Raw genomic sequence first — 21,257 nt, 5'->3', positions numbered from 1 at the left:
CAACTGGATCTTCCATGCATGTAGGCTGGAAGCACATGTAAATAACCTTTTTTCTCTTACTAATCTATCTTTGGCTAGTCTAACTTAAAGAAACCACCTGGAGAACCTTAGATAGGGAGAGGAAAAGATTTTTTACTCTCCTACACTCTGCTCCACCAAAATGTGTCTCACAAATGTGTCCTTACTAAATCTAAAATAATTTCTGAGGAACAGCATTAACTAATTCACATGACAATGTAAACAGTAAACCATTACCAGAAGCAGGGCTGCAAATAAACAGTGAAGAGTTTTAGCTCCAAAACAACACCCAAACCACAAAGACAATTAAAAATATTCAGTTTGCAAAATTCTCCTTACGTTTGATTTATTAAAATGTGAATTTTTCCCAAGTGTCTCAAAATGCATGAATTAAATGGCTCTTACTACAGTACTTGAAATTAAAAGGTAACAAATTAATAGACTCTTCTTACTCTTTTGTTATTGAGTAATATGGAATTTGAGTTCAAACTGATAAATGGGTATATGATTTTTACAAAGGAACAAAGAGGACTATTTCCTTTTTGTACTACTTTAATTGTTCTCACTTGGTAAAACTGGCTTCACATGTCAGTTCCTTAATTGGACCTGAAATGAAAGCATTTCCAGTTACTGCATGGTAGGCTAGCTTGTCTAAAAACACCTTAATAGAGTATTTTCTGAGATTTGAATCTGCTGCTTTTTTAAGCACCGTGGTTCCAAAGTTATATAGGATCAGATAGCTTGTCTAGAATGTAAAGAAATATCAGGAAAATTTTTCATTTGATGACCAAATTTACCTGTTAAGATTTGAGCTACTAGGTTGGTGCAAGCATAATTGTGGTTTTTGCATTGTTGAAATCTTCCCTTTGATATTGGAATAAACAAATGTGGTTATGTTAAACATCATTTGAATGGGGACTTCTCCTTTATGTTTTTTGCTAAAGATTTATTACTTGATGCTTGTTTTATATTTATTTTAGACTAGGGAAATGATGTTAGACAAAAAGCAAATTTGAGTGATTTTCTTATTTGAGTTCAAAATGGGTCATAAAACAGCAGAAACAACTCACAACATCAACAACGCATCTGGCCCAGGAACTGCTAATGAACGTGCAGCATAGTGGTGGTTCAAGAAGTTTCGCAAAGAAGATGAGAACCTTAAAGGTTCAGAGTGCAGTGGCTGGCCATTGGAAGCTGACAACGACCAACTGAGAGCAATCATTGAAACTGATCCTCTTACAATTATACAAGAAGTGGCTGAAGAACTCAACATCAACCATTCTATAGCAGTTTAGCATCTGAAGCAAACTGGGAAGGTGAAAAAGCTTGTAAGTGGGTGCCTCACAAGCTGACCAAAAACAAAACAAGTCATTGTTTTGAAAGGTCATCTTCTCTTATTCTATGCAACAACGATCATTTCTTGATCAGGTTGTCATGTGCGATGAAAAGTGGATTTTATATGATAGCCGGCGATAACCATCTCAGTACTGGGACCGAGAAGAAGCTCCAAAGCACTTCCCAAAGCCAAACTAGCACCCCAGAAAAGGTCATGGTCACTGTTTGGTGGTCTGCTGCCCATCTGATCCACTACAGCTTTCTGAATCCTGATGAAATCATTATACCTGAGAAATATGCTCAGCAAATCAATGAGATGCTTTGAAAATTGTGACACCTGCAGCCACCATTGGTCTACAGAAAGGGCCCAATTCTCCACAACACTACCCAACCACATGTCACACAACCAATGCTTCACAAGTTGAATGAACTGGGCTACAAAGTTTTGCCTCATCTGCCATATTCACCTGACTGCTCACCAGCGGACTACCACTTCAAGCATCTCGACAACTTTTTGCCGGGAAAATCCTTTCACAATCAACAGCAGGAAGAAGATGCTTTCCAAGAGTTTGTTGAATCCTAAAGTTGGGATTTTTATGCTACAGGAATAACCAAACTTATTGCTTGTTGGCAAAAATATGTTGACTCCAATGGCTCCAATTTTGATTAAAAAAGATGTGTTTGAGCCTAGTTATAATGATTTAAAATTCATGGTCCCAAACTGAAATTACTTTTGCACCAACCTAATATTTTTTTAAGTGTTTTTAAAATAAAATTGAAGTTAAAATCCTATGCAATTAAAAGATTTTCTCAGATAAGAGGGGAAATTGAAGATTTTTATTTTCCTTCATTCTGTCAAAGTCTGTGGCCTTTAAAAATATAAAAAACGAATGTACTTTTTTTTTTCTAAAGGATCAGCCTAATAAGAGAAGTGATCATTTGATACAAAAGTATTTTCAGATCTTACATGTTGCCATTTTTAGAGGATTTACCTATTTAGAAAATAAAGATACTAGAGTAGGACTTGAACTCCATCTTTCCAATGATCAAATGTTATAAATATATATTATTCACAAATTATGTTTACTTGGCTTCAAAACTGGATAAATATAGGTCTAAATAACAATCATTAAGAGCTTCCCTGGTAGCTCAGCTGGTAAAGAATCTGCCTGCAATACAGGATACCCTGGTTTGATTCCTGGGTTGGGAAGGTTCTCTAGAGAAGGGATGGGCTACCCACTCCAGGATTCCTGGGCTTCCCTGGTGGGTTATCTGGTAAAGAATCCACCTGCAGTGTGTATTACAATATGGATTAACAATCACTAGGAGATTTAAGACACCATATTACATGCTATGTATTTCCTTCTGTCTTAGGTGAGAAAAAGAATTTCCAAGTCAATTATTCTGTCTTTCTTAATATTTCAAAATTATCTAGAGATTGATAATCTAAAAGACAGGAAAACAGAGAGTCAAAGAGAGGCTAACAAAAATGCAATACATTGAAATGAACCCTATGGAGCATGATGGTGCCATCCACAGTTGTCCACAGAATGTTCAGATCATCTCCTTTGTCCCATCTTCACAGGACTCTAAATAACCTCTCCACAGAACTACCTAAATGGGCACAGTTCATACAGGTGATCTATAAAGATCTGGGATTATACTGAAATAAGAATAACTTATTCTGAATAAACAATACTTAGTGCCCCTGAAGAAATGGTATTAAGAAGTAGGAGAACAAGGTCCAGATAAAGAAATTTCTCCCAAGAGGCTGCCCTGAGAACAATCAACACTGTGAAATGTTTTCAGCTGAGTGAAATGAAGACAGGAAAATCCAACCCCTTAGAGGTTTAAACATTAGATATTAAAACAACTCATTAAAAATTAAAAACAAATGGGATACTCCCATCTGGGTGTTTATTTTCCCCTTAATAAACTATTGAAAGACCTTCCCAAGCACTGATTATATATATGACGTTTAAAAATGAACTCACTGTGGATGAATGGATAAAGGAAATGGGGTGTATGTATACAACAGTATACGTATTATTCAGACCAAAAAAAGAAGGAAATCCTGTCATTTGCGACAACTTGGATGGACCTTGAGGGTGTTATGCTACATGAAATAAATAAATCAGACAGAAAAGACAAATGCTGTATGATCTCACTTACATTCGAAATTTAAAAAAAGAAAGAGAATTCCTAAGACACAGAGAGCAGACTGGTGGCTGCCTAGTCTTATCACCTACTGTGATCACTTCAGAATACATGCAAATAACAAATTTTTATGTTGTACATCTGACACTAGTAAGTAATATGTCAATTATAGCTAAGTTTTACAAAATGAACTCAGCATATCTTTGCCAAAGAATTACAACCTTTTCCTGATCAGTTTCAAAATCTCTGTGTTTCTCACCTTCATCCATTACACCCCGTGAGCTACTGCATGTTTCTTCTACTACTGAACCCTCAGAAATCTCTGATATTTGGCCAAATCCACCTTCTGAACATGATTTTGCACTGTCGAGGTCACATACTTCTTATAAAGCATAGTGTAAGTGCGGCCCTTCAAATGGGCAGAGTATTCCTAGAGCAAAACAAACCAGTAGGCGAGGGTCATTTAAAAATGAATCCATGTCCAGGTCTCTAATTTGCATTTGTACATTTTCATAAAACCCATTTGTCTGTGGTCAAGGCTTCATTCGGAGTTCTCCCGTCACACCTCCCTCTCACTTTTACTGAACACCTTCAGGTCACCACACAGGGACTTATGAAGCTGCCTTTTTCAAAGCAACATAAAGAGTTACCATGCCTGCCACCCTCAACATCCATTCATTCAAAGCAGAATTTATAATGCATTTCTATACTAATGCTTACTAAGTATTTATAGTTTCTGACGAATTGTATACTACTACTAATGACAATTTAATAAAACAGTGTTCTTTAAAAAATACAAATAAGCCCATATGGGCTTAATTGCTCAGTTGTGTCTGACTCTTCACGACCCCATGGACTGTAGCCTGCCAAGCTCCTCTGTCCATGGGCATTCTCCAGGCAAGAATACTGGAGTGGGTTGCCATGTCCTCCTCCAGGAGATTTTCCCAACCCAGGGGTTGAACCCAGGTCTCCTGCACTGCATGCAGATTCTTTACTGTCTGAGCTACCAGGGAAGCCCATATATGTATACACACACACACTAGAGTATTACTCAGCTGTTAAAAAGAATGAAACAATGACATTTGCAGTGACATGGATGGACCCAGAGGTTGTCATGCTGAGTGAAGTCAGAGAAGGTGAAATATCATATTTATATATTTTGATACAGAGAAGGATGATAAAATGATCAGTAGATGACTTTCAAGCTTAAAAATACACTCTGTTAGGCTTCTGTAGTCGGAGAAGGCAATGGCAACCCACTCAAGTACTCTTGCCTGGCAAATCCCATGGATGGAGGAGCCTGGTGGGCTGCAGTCCATGGGGTCGCTAAGAGTCCGACACGACTGAGTGATTTCACTTTCACTTTTCACTTTCATGCATTGGAGAAGGAAATGGCAACCCACTCCAGTGTTCTTGCCTGGAGAATCCCAGGGATGGCAGAGCCTGCTGGGCTCGCACAGAGTTGGACACGACTGAAGCTACTTGGCAGCAGCAGCAGCAGCAGCAGGCTTCTATAGAGAAAATGGAGATTTAAATCCAGGGGAAAAAAGGATGATGTAAATTTTTCTAATTTTTATTATTTATTTGAATACATATGAGTGATAACAATTTAATTTGACTACAATTCTTTACTTAAAATATAGCAAATATTACATCTTTTGTAACTATTTAAACCTACCATGAAAAAACTTTAGTATCAATCAAAAAAATGTATGAGGTGGCACATGATTTTAAAAAATTATTTTGGAGTAATATCAAGCATAAGTTTCAATACCACTCATGGGCTTCCCAGGTGGCACAGTGGTAAAGAACTCGCCTGCAACGCAAGAGATGCAGGTTTGATCCCTGGATCAGGAAGATCCCCTGGAGTAGGAAATGGCAACCCATGCCGGTATTCTTGCCTGGGAAGTTCCATGGACAGAGGAGTCTGGTGGGCTACAGTTCATGGGGTCACAAAGAGTCGGACAAGACTGATTAACTGAGCACGCACAGATCTGTAAAACCAAGTCCCAACATCGTAGTCTGGCATTCTGCTCTCTGAACAATCTCATTTCCGTGATGGCTTTCTTTTCTCTTTCCAACATATACCAACTCCCTGGTTAGCCATTTCCACTCAAAAAAGATCCATGGCATTTTGCCTGGAATGTGCTCAAGATTTTTCACCCTTGTTCATATGTCAGCCTCAGCCTAGAATGCAACTCCTCACTTGTATGTTACTTCTGCCTATGAAAAACTACCCACATCTTATGTATCAATTCTTCCTGTGTTTCACAAGGTACACGAAGGATCATTTCTTTTCAATATTCATTTAAAGCACTTTATATTTCAACCCCCCACCATATCATAAGTAAAAAAATATTTGATATCTTTTTGTTTGAGTGGAATAGCAGTTAATTTCATCATGGGTCAATGCGTTTAAGTGAGACAAATTACAGACTCAGTATTCACAATTCTCATTTTGGCTTTTTCAATGATTTTGCATGTCTCTCCAAGGGAATCCTCAACTTTATAGGCAGCGTATACCTAAGTTTCTGCACTTTAAGCTTGAAGATTATAGTGTTGCTTTTTTGTACAGTTTGAGTAACTTTGTACGGTGGTACAACCAAAAGCAAAATTGGCATTCATTTTCTAAAATTGAGATATAATTGATATATACATTATATCAGTCTCAGGTGTACTTCATGATTTCACATACACACACACACACACACACACACACACACACATATTGCAAAACGATCACCACAATAAGGTTAACATCCCTCATGACACAAATTTTTTTTTCTTGTGAAAATAACTTTTAAGATGGACTTTCTCAGCAATTTTCTAATATACAATATTATTAACTATAGTCACCATGCTGTACATTACATTCCCAGGACTTGTCTATTTTATAACTGAAAGTTTGTACCTTTTGACTACCTTTAGCCATTTTGTCCCCTTTCCTACCCCTGGCAGCACCGATCTGTTCTGTTTTTATAAGGTTTCTTTATTCTTTTCACATATAAGTGAATTCATACAGTATTTGTCTTTCTCTGCCTATTTCACTTAACATAATGTCCTCAAGGTCCATTCAGGTTGTTGTTTTTTTTATGCATTCATTTCATTAATGGACATCTCACATTTTTATACAGTAGAATTTTTAATGAAGTTAATAAAAAATAATTTGTCACCATTTGCAAATATGAGACCAATTATAGGTATTACTAAATTATAGGAACCTAAAATTAAAGCCATTTTTAAGATGCAAGGAGGTCACATGACAAGGCCAATCGGTTGAAGAGCAGACAATACTGCTCAAATGCTAAAATACTCAAACATATCTTAAATTTTTCCTGTTCAAAATATGAAATTTTCTAAGTAGAAAAACTACAATCCCAAAAAAACAAAAAAATTCATATTCACTAACCATTTTACTGTGTATGTCTCTCAAATAACAACCAATAACAAAATGACTAAACATTTTAATTTTTTTGCTCAACATTAAAATGTGCAGTGATAAATCCCCATGTCCATTTCAAACAGAATATATAACATGTCATAACTCAGTAATATAATTATTAACTTATAGCCCAAAGAGAATATGAAAACATGGTACTCTTCAGATACAGCTCAACTTTATAGTTATCTGTATGTCTAACTTAACATCTGTTTCCTGTTTATATTTTCACAAGGTATTCTGCATTGCTCAGTGTAATTATATACTCTTCAGTAAGAAAAAGTACAATATAAGGCTTCCTTTAGTCCCATCTGGATGTAATAGAAGAATCAAATTCTGAAATGGCAAGACTGTGAAAGGAAATTTCTACCTTTAATCAGAACAGAAACAGCTATTGCCCTTTTCCCTACACTATGGCACTTACTAGTAACTGTAAGAAAAACACTAGCCACACGTGAAACTCGGAATCAGTGTAGGTAGGATCTGAAGGGCCACAGACGGACTGAATCTGTTTTAAGCTGACTTTACAAAACCCAGTCCAAAGCTGAACCTCTGCAATGTTATATGTAGAAATTCCTTTAGGATTCTGATTATGTAGTAGCGGAGTAGACACATCTGTGACATATTACAAAACCAAAGTAGTTGCCAGAAAAGTTGCTAGCATTTTATTTTTTAAGAACTTAACATTTTTGGTTTACTAAATCCTACAGTCTCAGCAGTCGAAAATTTGAGAGTCACCTCTCATGTCCTTGAATCTGTAACCACTTCTATTCTTTGAGTTAATGAAAAATAATCTGTTAGGTCATTAATTTATTATTTAGATATTAATTAGAATACAATATTAACTTTAACTGACATATTAAAAAAATCATAGAATGAGGAAACTAAGTGATATATATATATATATCAAACTCCCATTCTACCTCTAATACTTCTATAGGAAGATTTAAAGGAGTTACATGACTTGCCTAAGGTCAAACAGATATATAGTGCTAGAATTAGGGTTAGAACTAAGATCTTCAGATTTTCAGAGCAGTGTCCTTTCAAATATAAATCTAAATTGTATTGTATGATAGGAAGTTTAAACTAAATTATATCAAAAGGCATTCTAACAGAATATTTGGTTCAATCTGCTATCATATAAACATATTTAACATAAATAAAACCTGCACATTTAAATTTTTTAAAATTCTCGCACCTCCAGCTGTATTAGTGCCATTAGAATAATAAACTTGACATGGTGGAAAAATAAATAAATAAATAAATTTTTAAAAATTCTCTTGAATAGGCATTACATCAAGTACGTATTGGAGAAAACCAACTCGCAACCAATTCTAAACTATTAGCCTTACAGGGGGAATATTATACTAGGCCACCTGTTGAAGGGTCTTCCCATTCAAAAGTCTATTTAAGGGAATAGTGACAACTCTCACACAAGGCTGGCAATACCCGATGGCCCAGCAATACCACTCCTAGAGAAATACCTCAGAGAAATGAATACATTGGTTCAGTAAAGGATGCATATGATAATGTTCATGTAAGCTTTATTCACAATAATTAAAATCTGGAAATCACCTTAGTGTTCACCAGGAAAATAGCTGAACAAACTATGATATACTCACACGATGGAACACTTCACAACAATGGAACAGTAACAAATTCCCAATACAGAGAATAACGTGGGGGACTCTTGCAGACATTCTGGTGGTCAGTGACAGAGAGCAGCATCACTGCAGAGCCCAGATGAACGATGGCATCCCTCCATCTCTGCTCATAGTTACCAATTACCTACAAGCCATTCTTCTCCCAGAGCCCTTGGAAAGTCTCTCACTTCCCAAATGAGTCCTGCTTCACTCCCTCACTAGATCTCTTTCTCCTTCCCCATGAGGACCCTATACTTCAAGTTTATTCTATTAATTGTGAGATTTCTGATAAGCGAATTCATGTATGATCCAAAAGATACCTTTATACAGAAAAAGAACAGGTTATGTACTTTCTGATCTGATGCATCGGTTTAAGATAAAGTTCCAAAACTCTGATATAATAATAGTAATATTAATAGCTAAAAACTATTAAGTACTTCTGTATGTTAGATACTATTCTAAGATGTTCACTGTTCTGCCAATGTTACTCTAATCCAACTAAAACAAAATTTTACATTTATATAGCATCCCATAGAGCACTGGTGATACAGTGTTAATACTCTTTGTACAGGTAACTGCTATTATGCCCCGGCTGATATGTGAAAACATCAAAACCCAGAGAAATGTGAAAAATTCCCTCAGTGCCCCACACAAATCAGCAGCACATCCAGGATATCAAAATAAGGAAGTACAGGACTTCCCTGGTGGTCCAGTGGTTAAGACTCAGCATTTCCACTGTAGGGGGTGCAGGTTTTGACCCCCTGATTGAGGAACTAAGATCCCACATGCCACACAGCACAGCCTCCCCATCACCCAGCAAAAAAAGGACTGGAAGTATAGAAGAACAGAGAAACAGAAGTAGGTTATTGGTTTTCCTGCTCTATTTTGACAGCTTCTTTACAGAAATGGAAAGGACTCTGAGGAATTAAGTTCTAGGAATCTAAAGCACAGCATGGCAATTATAGTTAACAATACTGTATTGTATCATGGAAATCTGCTCTGAGAACAGAGCTTTAATATTCTCACTATAACAAGAACAACAACAAAGTGGTAATTACGTGATGTGAAGAATGTGTCAGTTCACCTTGTTGTGGTGAATTTCACAACACATATTTGAATCAAATCATCACATTGTACATCTTAAACTTACACAATATTATGTGTCAATTATATTATAACTCAAGTTGGGGGGGAGGGAAAAAGGGTGGGAAAATTTATGTTTATATTTTACTGTAGTCTAGTAAGTGGGCAATAGCATTATGTCTAAAAAAGTGTACATACTTTAGCTAAAAAAAACTTTACTGCTAAAAAATGCTAATCAATCATCTGAGCCTACAGCAAGTCATAATCTTTTTGAAATAGATTTATCAAAGATCACAGATCACCATAACAAATACAACAATGAAAAAGCTTTAAATATTGCAAGAATTACCACAATGTGACAAGAGACATGAAGTGACCAAATGATGCTGGAAAAATGCCACTGACAGGCGCCCAATGCAGGGTTACCGCAAACCTTTTAAACCTGTATAAAGCACCATATTTGGTAAGTGCAATTAAGTGAGATAGGTTTGTATATAAAAGAAGAGCGGCTGGTGCCCTGGTAGGCTCAGAGAACAGAGAGTGGAAGTGAAAGTCGCTCAGTCGGGTCTGCTGCTTTGCAACTCCATGGGCTTCCCGGGCGGCTCAGCTGGTAAAGAAGCCGCCTGCAACACGGGAGACCTGGGTTCAGTCCCTGGGTTGGGAAGATCCCCTGGAGAAGGGACAGGCTACCCACTCTAGTCTTTTGGCCTGGAGAATTCCATGGACTGTATAGTCCATGGGGTCAAGTGCTCCAAACCCAGCAAGACTGGGAGCGAACACTGGCGGCATGCCCAAGGGCTTATGGTGCCAGCCCCCCAAATGATCCCCAATTCCTCTCCAGGGTTGTAAGTGGGGAACCAGAATGGTCTTTGGAGCAATTATTCCTTCAATGAGAGAGAGATCTTCTTGATACGGTTTTCTACAGATTCCATTTTCTCCTGTATCATCTGCAGCATGAAAAGCACTTGCAAGTGAGGAGCGCCATGCTTCTTTCTCGGGTGTTCGGCAGAGGATGCAAATTAAGTGAGTCCCCACACTTAACTGCAGAATCAGAAAGCTTCTGTGATCCAGGCCTCTCATTTACAGGCTTATATAAACATGATACAAGTGTCAAAGAAGTATTAGGATGATTATTTCACACCAAATATGGAATGATGAAATGACACAACATTTCTTTGGCTTTTTTTGTTTGTTTTGGTGGGTTTCTTTTTTTTTTTTTTTTTTGGCTGCACTACACAGCTTGTGGGATCTTAGTTTTCTGACCAGGGATTGAACCTGTGCCCTCAGCAATAAAAGCATGGAGTCCTAACCACTGGACCACCAGGGAATTCCAGCAATTCTCTGAAATGCTATATTTTAAAGTTCTAGGTCACATCAAGTAAAATGAGTTTGTCAAGATTTTAGAAGGCTCAGAATTAAAGAGATCAAATGGAAAAATTTCAATCTATCTCATTCATCTCAATCCCTTCAGAATGATGTTCCCTTTTCAAAAAGACTGAAATGTAAATAGAGTGATCAAGATTCAACTAGTTTCCCAGATTAATGACAAACTGATTCAGACTCAGGTCTCCTACTTCTGTGAACATTTCAGTTCAGTCATGTCCCTTTCAGCTAGACGGATAATAAAGAAAAACGTCATAAAGATATTTTAACAAAAATTTTGGTAAACCTTAAAATCTATGTTTACTTTAAAATCTGTTTATTTTTGTGACAGTAAAACAATGCACTGAAAATTTCAAAATGACTCTTTAATTTCAGGAGTTACATATCTGCAAATTACCAATATTTTCCAGAGCTTCACTGCAAATTCTACAGCATACAGCTTAATTCTAAGTTTGATATCTTCCTAGTTTAGTAAAACAGCATCAACAGCAAACCTCTTCCTAATTAACAAATACCTAGTCAGCTGGTGCACAAAGCTTTCTGGAAGACGACCCAGAGGATGGAACACAGATGGAAATACCACGTATCAACAAGATGAAGCATTTTCATGAGAAGAGATTTACAATAGCTTCAAGAATACAGGAGAGTGATTTGGAGGCTGATCTATTAGAATATATATAACAGAGTAATATTTGGTATGGTTTTTAGAAAAGGACTCAATAAAAAAAGACAGGGGAGCAACTATATGTCTCAGGCAAGGTTCCATAGATGTAAGCGACATTATCCTGTTTGATGCCCACAGCTATGAGTATCTAACGAGGGATGCATTTTAGTTGCTAAATCTCGGTGCATTCTGTGAGGGTGTTGTTTGTTACAGGCCACTGAGAGACTCAATTAATAGTCATCTGTTGCAGTCAATAACATACTAATAACATGAGTTCCTCCTCACAACTTTTACAAGGGCAGATGGAACCATAAGTGGCTGATGGCACCTTTGACGTGGAACGCAAAAATTAACGAAGAATATTGAGCCAACCTCATACACTCCTGGCCTGACAGACACAGAGGCAGCCCATTTTAAGGTATGAGGAATATTTATTGACATCAGCAGGGATGGCAGAGTAAACACCCCAAACGATGAGGACAGTGACAAAAATGGTCAGAATCAATTTTTCTCCAGAACTCTGGAAATTAACTAAAGGCTTACAGCAACCTGAGGAGTGTTTATTCAGGAAAAGTGGAGGAGTCTCGGTAAGAACACAGAGTTACGTGGCATTTTAAACTGGCTCTTTTCTCACCTCCCACTCCTCAGTTCTGTGGTGGCCTTAAAAACCAACCGTCTTTAATCATGGTGAAAACCGGCAGCTGTGGCAGCCACTGGAGGGGGCAGAAGAGGGTTGGAGCTCCTTCAAAACTCCATTCCCAGAAAAACTGTCACTATTTGACCTGTGTCGTGGTTTCATGGAAGACTCCACTCACATGGATTTCTTATTTAACCTGACCTGGCACTCACCCAGTGAGAAAAGCCTTTTTCCCAGGGGCATTTGTCAAAAATAATCAGCTGCAATTGCTTAACATCATGGCTGCCTGGGGCTGCAAATAACAGAGCAAATAATAAGCAAATCAAAAAGCTTAAAAGGAAAAGCTAGGGAATGTGATGTCCAGAAGGGGTTTTGAAACACACTGACATATTCCTGGGACTCTAGAAGGCTGTGTGCATGCACAAGGACGTGTGCATGTCTGGCTATGCACCTACTCAGCAGACATGAGAAGGCCCTTAGCTCTCACCTCTGGCTAAGTCTGAGATTTTACACAAACGAGAATGGTAAGCAACCTGAGTGCTGAAGGATGCTCCAATATGCATAAAGGGCTCTTCTGCAAAGACAAAAACTTATTGGTTCTAGGCATTTAAGGAAATTTCTGTCCAATCATTGGTTGACTATTAAGATTTTAATTTGATAGAGACTTCACTGGCCATATATAACAAAGTACTGACTTGACTGAATTTTAAAAAGTCACTAAACCATCACCAACAACAATAAATACTGGGGAGTAAAGAGTATCTGATTTCCAGAGCTGCCACATTATATTTAAAAGTCTAGTTTTCAACAAAAAATTACAAAGCATGAAAAACACACAGAAAAAAAGCAACCAATAGTAACTCACCCAGCAAAAGCCCACATGGTGGACTTGCTAGGCAATGACTTTAAATCATTATTTTAACCATGGTGGCTCATGTGGTAAAGAATCTGCCTACAATGCAGGAGACCTGGGTTCAATCTTTGGGTTGGGACAAATCCCTGGAGAAGGGAATGGCTACCCATTCTAGTATTCTTGCCTGAAGAATTCCATGGACAGAGCAGCCTGATGGGCTATTGTCCACAGGGTCGCAAAGAGAGACATGATTGTCTGATTAAGACTTTCAAAGAAGTAAAGAAAATCATGCTTAAAGAATTAAGGAAAAGCATGAGAACGATGTCTCATTGAATAAAGAATACCAATAATGAGAAGACATTCTGGTATGAAAAGTAAAAGAAATGAAATTTAAAAATTCACTGTAGGATCTCAGCAGATTTGAGCTGGCATAAGAAACAATCAGCAAAATTGAAGCTAGGTTAATTGAGATTACTCAGTCTGAGGAACAGAAAGAAAAAAACAATGAGTAAAAATTAATAGTGTCTCAAATATGTGGGATACCATCAGACATATGAATATATACATAATATGAATTTTAGAAGGGAAGAAAAAAGTAGAAAAATATGAGACAATTATATCCCCAAACTCAGAAATCTGAGGAAAACCATTAATCTGCATAACCTTGAAGCTGTATGAATTCTAAATAGGATAAATTCAAAGAGATCTATACCTAGCGATCTCACAAAGCACTGAAAGACAAAAAGGGAATCCTGATAACAGCGAGACACGTATTTCATTATTAATAAGCGATCCTCAATAAGATTAACAGTTGCTATCAGAAATCAGAGGCCAGAAGGTAGTGGAAAGACAAATATAAAGTGCTGAAAGACTGCTAACCAAGAATTCTCTCTCCAGAGAAGCCATCTTTCAAAAATAAAGAAAAAAGCTAAGCTATCCCAGGTAGCGATAGTAGTAAAGAACCCATCTGCCAAGGCAGGAGACACAAGAGATGCAGGTTTGATCCCTGGGTCAGGAAGATCCCCTAGAGGAAGGCATGGCAACCCACTCCAGTATTCTTGCCTGGAGAATCCCATGGACAGAGGAGCCTGGTGGGCTACATCCACAGGGTTGCAAAGAGTCAGACACGACTGAGACAACTTAGCACATGCCTAGATAAACAAAAACTGAGAGAATGCTTTGCTAAGAACCCCAATTTAGAAATACTAGATAGAGTCCATCAAGGTCCAAATGAAATGACACTACATAGTAAACTCCAATCCACATGAAGAAATAAAGAACATGGGTAAAGGTAAATATACAAGATGATATAAATGTGGCTTCTGTTTGTAACTCTCATTTTTGTCTTTCTAACTTAAACAACTGCATGAAGCATTAATTATGAACATGTAGTTATATGTACATTTTATAAAAATATGCTTGTGTATGATAACATCAGCATAAAGAAGGGGAGAGAGAATTGAGCTACATATAGAAACAAAAATTGTGCATCTTATTGCAAAGTTGATATTAGCCTAAACTAGACTACTATAGATTAAGATACCAAAGTAAGCACTGAGAAAGTAATTTTAAAGATTATAATATATAAATTCAAATGGCATATAGAGGATATGTATTTACCACAAAAGAATGCTGTTGTGGGCTGAACTGTGAGTCACAAAAAGACATTTTTGACATCATCATCCCCAGAACCTTTGAAAATGAGCTTCTTTGGAAACAGGGTCTTTGCAGATGTAATCAAGTTTAAATGAAGTCACAGTGAGTTAGCGTGGGCTCTAATCCAATGACTGGTGCCCTTATAAAGGAGAGGAGGTTTAGTCACAGAGAGAGGAGAACACCATGTTACAATGGAAACAGACTGCAGTGATATGTCCACCTGCCGAGGCACGCCAAGGACTGTCAGCAATCAGCAGGAGCCGGGAGAACAGGTCAGAAGGAACTAACCCTGACAACACTTCGATTCAGGAACCTCTAGCCTCCCAAACTGTGAGCCGAGATTTCTGTTATTTTAAGCCACCCGATTTGTGGTACTCTGTTAAGTGACCTTAGGAAGCTAATACAAAGACAGTAATTGTCAGGCGAGTGTATGCTCCTCAGTTCTTTGTCTCCTCACAACAAAGATTTGGAGCGAGGGACATTAAAGCCCGCGGCGCGTCACAGCTCTTGGGTCTTGGACAAACCCTGTTATAGCTCTAAGACAAATCAGTGTTACAGCTCTATTTTGTTCAGAAGATAGCAGGAGAACCCATCTTCCAAGTGTGCGGGCATGCCGGCCCAAAGACACGTAAAGAAGAGAGTGGAGGAGTGCAGGCATGTGGGAGAGAGAGACAGAGTGCAGGCACGTGGGGGGAGAGAGACAGAGAAAGTGCATGCACGCTTGCGGGGGGTGGGGGGTGGAGAGAGAGCACGCACACACACGGGACAGAGAGAAAGAGTGCACGCACGTGGGGGGGGGGAGAGTGAGCAAGAGCAGCAGGAGAGAGAGAGAAAGCGCATGCACACGTGGGGGGAGAGAGCGAGAGAGCGAACACATGCGGGAGAGAGAGAGAGAGAGAGAGAGTGCACGCACACGGGGGAAAAGAGAGAGAGAGAGAGAAAAAGCACATGCACGCGTGGGGGAGAGAGAGAGAGCACATGCACGCATGGGAGGGGTAGAGAGAGAAAGTGCATGCACACGTGGGGGGGAGAGAGAGAGCGCGCATGCACGCATGGGAGAGGAGAGAGAGAGAAAGCGCATGCACGCATGGGAGAGGGGGAGAGAGAGAAAGTGCATGCACGCATGGGAGAGGGGGAGAGAGAGAGCGTGCATGCACGCATGGGAGAGGGGGGAGAGAGAGAAAGTGCATGCATGGGAGGGGGGGAGAGAGAGCACATGCACGCATGGGGAGGGGGAGAGAGAGAAAGCATGCACGCATGGGAGAGGGGGAGAGAGAGAAAGAAAGCATGCACGCATGGGAGAGGGGGAGAGAGAGAGACAGCGCATGCACGCATGGGAGAGAGGGGGGAGAGAGAGAAAGTGCATGCACACATGGGAGAGGGGGAGAGAGCGCATGCATGCATGGGAGAGGGGGGGGAGAGAGAGAAAGTGCATGCACGCATGGGAGAGGGGGAGAGAGCGCATGCATGCATGGGAGAGGGGGGGAGAGAGAGAAAGTGCATGCACACATGGGAGAGGGGGAGAGAGCGCATGCATGCATGGGAGAGGGGGGAGAGAGAGAAAGTGCATACACGCATGGGAGAGGGGGAGAGAGCGCATGCATGCATGGGAGAGGGGGGAGAGAGAGAAAGTGCATGCACGCATGGGAGAGAGGGAGAGAGAGAGAGCACGTGCACACACACGGGAGAGAGAGAAAGAGTGCACGCACGCGAGGGATGGGCAGAGAGAGAGAGAAAGAGCGCATGCACACGCGGGGGCGGGAAGCCCTTTGGCTCCTCTTTTTATATGTTTTCCCTCCCCCTGGGCCTGCCCTATGCAAATCGGGCTTGGCCAGGAGTACTGTTTGTTCTCCCGGAAGTCCTCACTCGGGTCTTCCGACCTTCCTTTGACCTTCCTCTGTTCTATTTTCGCGGGCTTTTCCCTTCCTTGTCTTTTCGCCACCGCCATTTTGGACTCCTGTTTCCTATTCTAAGTACCTAACAGTAATAGAGCAATTGAGGATCAAAAAATAACATCTACTGAGGTGGAAAAACGAAGCATGAATATAGAGCAGACAATGAAGGAAAAGATGAATGTCTGAAATTTCAAATGAGTAGCATTTAGGCTGCTATTCCATATGACTGTGTAATAAAAGGTTGATGTAAAGCTTGCTTTTTAGACATATTTTAACACATAACTATGAAAGTTACTTCTTTGTTGCTACATATTATAGATAGATTTATCAACAATATTTTCTCTAATCAAACAAGGTTTTACGAGGAGCAAACTTTTCACAGCAATTTGAAAAACGGAGAAAAATACAAGCTATAAAGCTACACAACAGATTTCTGCCCCCCTAAACTAATGAACAACTGGAGAACTTTCAATATCACTCTCAACAGTTTGACTCATCTGGCCCACGTGCAGCACCCACCAATGCTAACAATGACTTATTATACATACATTACTCACGCTGATTATCTACTTGATAGTTCTGTTCAACGCATTCAAATACAGGCATTCTTAATAGTTTAAGAACCCTTATGTTTCCAATTTAGGACACAATCATCATTTACTGTTAAATGACATTGAAGAATTTTGGACTTAAAATGCGAAAGCCTAACATTTTCATGTGGATTATCTTTGTGGTAGGCAAAGGAAGATATGGGAAACAGGACAGATGCACACTGGATCTAAAAACAACAAACAACTTATTAGATTAAAAATAAATAGAAGCAAACCAAGGAACTATTTCTGAAAAATATGCAGAATGTCTCTCAATTATTCTATGAACCATTAACTTCATTACCAACTTTTCTGTTCTACACCACGAATCACGTGAAAATTCCATTACCCACCTGATATAAAATATGAAGATTTCACTTTACTAAGTGCTGAATTAGCAATGGTGTATGGTAGCCTTTTGTAGGCTATCAGAGCAAAGAAATCAATACAGAAATGATCCTAGTATTCAAAGAAAGGTGTAAAGAAAAAATTACATCGAATGCCTTATGTGTTAGCCATGTTCTGTGCTGTTGAAGGAAAAGTCAGAGGCAGCTTTTCTCAATGGTTTGAGCATAACTGACTTCCTAAATTAATGAGGAAGATAAAGCCCACAGATGGTGTATTGTGGAGTTTGAACTATACTAATTTTGACAGGTGACATGGAAGCCTTCTCAGCTACTCCTGTGAAATTAAGGATTCAGGAAAATGGCAAAGTGAAATGCCTTTAAGATGCAAATTAAAGCATATACATATCTAATGCCCTTCTTTAGAAACTGAGATGTACACCAGAATACTAAAAGATGAAACAGGATTATTTTGTATGCCACAATCAAAATATGTAAATTTCCAGACTTCTAGTATCCTAGAATTATATTTACAATTCTGACATATTAAAGTGTTCTGCTTTGTTAAAGGATATATATATATATATATATATATATATAGAGAGAGAGAGAGAGAGAGAGAGAAAGATACACACACACACACACATAATTCCAGATATTTGACTGTGACATAAGTTTCTTTATAAGTCATTTGCTGAGGACTTTTCACTTATTATCTTGACCCACGTTTTATCTCTATGTTTTTTCCTTTCAGGAAAATGATCAACTCTTCGGGGAATGATTGTCAGTAAGTCACTGGATTTCTTGAGCAATACGTAAAAGTTTTGGCCAATGGCAAGAGAAAAATGTTATCAGTGGTTGCAAAGTTCAGATAATTTTATCATCAAGTGGATTAAACCATATTATGATAACCAAAACCAATCTATCTATATTCCTTTGCTGAGTCTACACTCCCGTCCATGCTATCTGGTCATTCAGAAACTGGGGGCGGCAGGGCGGTCCACAGGGTGAGTCGCTGTATAAATTACCGCCACATAAACAAAATCTTAAAACATGGATTTTCCACTGTTCTCCCCAAGAAGACAGAGATAATGTTTTCAACATGAGAAACAGTCATGCACAAGGTAGCTCCTTCTCCCCCTGGGAAAAATATACCTGGGATGACAAACATAAAATTCCTGATGAAGCTGATGAGTCTGTGGCTGTGAGGATAGCAACAGTTATTTGTTGAGAGCAAGTCTAACTCTTTATGAGCTCGTTTCTTTTCTGGGTCCGCTGGCCTGCGTGCTGTTATGAGACTTAGTCACTGAAACACTACTATAAGCAAAATAGATAACTAATAAGAGCCTGCTGCAGAACACAGGCAACTCAGCACTCTGTAATGACCTATATGGGAACGGAATCTAAGAAAGAGTGGGTGCATGGATGACTGACTGACTTGGAAGAGTGGGTGCATGGATGACTGACTGACTTGGCTGAACAGAAGGAACAACACAATATGGTAGAGCCGCTATATTCCAATAAAAATTAATTTAAAAAATACAAACAGTGCTTTCATAAATAAATGAATTTATTTCATGATTTTACCAGGATTCAAGTCATTCAGCCAACAAGACTGGGGCACAAGCCCCGTTTATCTTCCTTTCTGGGGGGGCTGCTCCCAGCTCTCAGAATTAGGCTTGATGAGCTCTTTATTAAGGATATAGAAATCCTTTTAATAATTGATGAAGGCCTCTTCCCCCTAAATTTTCAGAGGCACAGACTCTGGTTTCCAGTTTCAGAAGTTTCACTGATCTCTTAAAATCCAGTCAGAAATCAATGGCAGGTTAAAAATGAAGTAAAGTGCTGGTGATTCTAATTAGTAGAAAGCTGGGTGCCAACAGTCACATCAAACCACACTGACAAGACTCAAAAAATATAGTGGACTGCAGAAATAAAAGATTTTTCCTTTTCATTTCCTTGCCCTTCTATTCAAGGAAAGGGTGAAATAGTTTGCATACAAGAGCACAAAATCTGTTTGCATATTTTTCTATTATGCTGCAAAGTACAAATCTCAAGGAAAAATCCGAAGGTTTAAAGACACATGTGAACTGTTCACTTCAATCTGAAAATTCTGTATTGCTTTGATGAAACATAAGCACAGCAGGTACTGAGTTCGCTATTATTTTGAAACTATGAGGCATTTTTCAGAAGTCGACCAAGCCAAACATACCGTTAATGTTCATAAATTACCATACAGCAAAAGTCCTTGACAGATATCTACTGTTTTTTACCAGATAAATTAACTTTGCTAAATCAACAATTAGATTAAAATGTAAGGTCTTTTAAATAGAAGTAAGTAAATAAAATATACAAAAATCAAGAGTAGCAGAAAACTATCTTATAGTAACTACAAGATTTCTCAATCAAAAACGGATGGAATATGTAAAATATCACTATGATTAAACTTACATAATATATATAACAAATATACTAAATATAAATCTTGTAAAAAACTATACATTTTAAATCAAGCTGATTAAAATCTAATAATGTAAATATGAGTGGCAATACTTTTCAGCAATGTTTTGCAGAGTAACATAAATTTAAAAGTAACCAATTTGCTTTATTCATAATCCGAACATAAGAAAAGTCCTTAATAAAAAGCATATGTACTACAGATTAATCAACTCCCTCTCTCTGAACCAGGCTGTAAGTGGTACACCAAAATTCTTATATGACTCTAAGACATACAGGCATCTTCAAGGAAGATAAAAGTTATTTTAAATTATTCGTAACACAATGAGAACAGGATAGGTTAGATAAATTGAATTCACAGATAATCTGCATATCCCTGACAGGTCAACAGCTTTCATATCTTTTCCCTACCAGCCAACGTATAAAATAAAGAGCAAGACAAACTGCCTGGTTTTAATTTCTCCTCCTTGACCATCTACTGTTGATTTCTCTGATGGAGGTGATAAAAAGCAGTGAAAGCTAAGAGGCAGGAAAGAGAAGAAAGAAGCTAAAAACCTAAATAATCGACAAGTTCAGTAATCATATAATGAACTCATTGGCTCTAGGTAGTTCTAAAGAGATGATCTGTCACCATGATATGTTAGCTGGCAAATAACTAAAGCATACCACTCAGGTGGGTTTTCCCCCACCACCTAGTGCCTCCTCACACTAGGGTGACTCACAGTGAGAAGCATGTATGACAACCATCCACAGACTATTCCAAAACCAGATGCTCGGCCCAGATATGAAAGTGCCTCAATACGTGTAAGACATGCAGTCAAACAGCAGGTAACATGAGAGCCAGCACATCATTCCATACACGCTTCTCAAGTACATGTCTTCCGTGGCGCTGAAATGCAAAGACAGACAATACAGCCTCTCCCTAAAGATGAGAACACTTTTGTTGGATTTAGCTATAAATAAGGAATCATGATACCCCATGATGAATGCCAACAAAGATATGTCAGACAGAGTCTGACAAAGCAAGGAAAGAAACTGGAAATTATTGGGGAAGGTATTATGGAAGATGCAGGATTGTAGAAAATATTTCAGAATCAGAGGAG

General features: G+C 38.6%; 1 protein-coding gene and 1 long non-coding RNA gene across 8 annotated transcripts in view; one reads left to right on the top strand and one right to left on the bottom strand.

The window, feature by feature from the left end:
• CDKAL1 (CDK5 regulatory subunit associated protein 1 like 1) overlaps window positions 1–21,257 on the bottom strand; it is a 603,129-nt gene that overhangs the window by 205,201 nt on the left and 376,671 nt on the right. The gene's annotated exons all lie outside the window — the stretch shown is intronic.
• LOC110126244 (uncharacterized) lies at window positions 14,961–18,614 on the top strand. Its single transcript, XR_002310361.2, has 2 exons — window positions 14,961–15,198; window positions 18,452–18,614. It is a non-coding gene; the product is annotated as an uncharacterized lncRNA (long non-coding RNA).

This window comes from Odocoileus virginianus, chromosome 27 (assembly GCF_023699985.2).
Source record: "Odocoileus virginianus isolate 20LAN1187 ecotype Illinois chromosome 27, Ovbor_1.2, whole genome shotgun sequence".
NCBI lineage: Eukaryota > Metazoa > Chordata > Mammalia > Artiodactyla > Cervidae > Odocoileus > Odocoileus virginianus.
This window is presented reverse-complemented; position numbering and strand designations above follow the sequence as displayed.